The following is a 1,629-nucleotide window of genomic DNA, read 5'->3' on the forward strand; positions in this document are numbered from 1 at the left end:
TATTATTATTGTTTAATCCTTACATTAATTTTCCATCGCCAAGTTCTCATCATCTTCTTCTTCTTCTCTTTCTTTATTATTATTATTATTATTATTACTACTACTACTACTACTACTACAACTAGTATTATTATTATTATTATTATTATTATTGTTGTTGTTGTTGTTGTTGTTATTGTTATTGTTATTGTTATTGTATTATTGTTATTTATAATTTGTACAATTAACCTCCCTGTGTTTCGACCCCGGTCTTGCCGGGTTATTTATTACTTCGACACTCCTGCACTTGGGAGAAGACATCAATCTTTTCATCGTGTCACTGCACATGCGAAACAGATGGTAAGATTAATTTAAATGAAATATATCATTAAATTCAGTTGTTGTTAATATATCCTTTTTCATTATAGGCTGCGTCTCTTAGACGTGAGTCGAGCCCGATGGAGCTGTTTGTGGAGACGCATGTGCGGAGTCAAGACCGCCAGAAGGGGGTGTAACAGTTCGTTGATAACCGTGCTCAACATTTCGTGGTATGTTTGTTCAACTATTTTATTTTGTAAGTTATTATGTAAGTTATTATGTTTATTAAATTGAATATGATGATTAATTTTTTTATTTTTATTTTCAAGAGACCTATAATAATCGGTTGAGGGAGAGATACGGGGATGATATTTTGACCCATTTGGAATTCGATCCGGATTTGTGGATGTAGGTTGGCTTGTCAGGTGGACCCGATAAAAATCAGGTTTACGGGCTCTCCAACACTATGGCCGATAACTTGCGGTCGACCTGTAGTGTTTCAACCGTTGGGAGCTCCCAATCTAAGGAGTTCGAGGCCTTGCAGCAACACATGACTTAGCTTACCGAGAAATACGACCACCTATTACCGGAGTACGCACAACTTAAAGCGTCTCATGCACACCAAAGAGTGGAGTTTGAGCAAATCAAAGCGTCTCAAGCACAACAAAAAGCGGACTATGAATAGCTTCGCGAAATGGTTATGAATATGGCAAATAGTGGAACATATGCGCCTAATCCTTTTTGATCGTATAATCACCAGCCTCCTCCAGGATCTCCTCCTCCTCCAGCTCCACCTTTATATTAATTTGTAATAAACATTATTTACCTTTAAAACTTCATTTAATATTTTTTTTTGAAACATATTCACTTTGTAATGAATAATATTTAACTTTTTTTTTGTTTAATATAAATTTTATTTGCATAATTGGTTTGTATTACAATTAATTTATAAGTTTTATATTATATATCCTAAATAATTTTTTAAAAACAAATTTAGAAAAAAAAATTACCAAGATTTTACCGACGGATTCATTTGGTCAGTATTTTAAACACTCACCGACCGACTTACCGACGGAATTACTCCGTTGGCATTTAACAGTAGTTGCCACACTTACCGATGAATTTACAGATGAATATATTTGGTTGGTATTTCATACACTCACCGACAGCTTTACCGACGGTTAGTGTCCGTCGGTAAATCACGATATCATTGACGGAATACAAATTCATCGGTATATTTCAAGCGAGAATCTTCTTTTTGGCACGCAAATTCCGTCTGTAAAACCATCGGCAAATGGTTTTTTTGTTTTGCTAATCGATATAGCGACGAAA

At 34.7% G+C, this 1,629-nt stretch overlaps 1 long non-coding RNA gene across 1 annotated transcript; it reads left to right on the top strand.

The window, feature by feature from the left end:
- Positions 1-329: 329 nt before the first annotated feature.
- Positions 330-862, top strand: LOC105120035 (uncharacterized). The gene is made up of 2 exons (XR_841245.1): positions 330-531; positions 629-862. It is a non-coding gene; the product is annotated as an uncharacterized LOC105120035 (long non-coding RNA).
- Positions 863-1,629: the final 767 nt, after the last annotated feature.

The sequence above is a fragment of the Populus euphratica genome, unplaced genomic scaffold, assembly GCF_000495115.2.
Source record: "Populus euphratica unplaced genomic scaffold, PopEup_1.0 scaffold4370.1, whole genome shotgun sequence".
NCBI classification, from domain to species: domain Eukaryota; kingdom Viridiplantae; phylum Streptophyta; class Magnoliopsida; order Malpighiales; family Salicaceae; genus Populus; species Populus euphratica.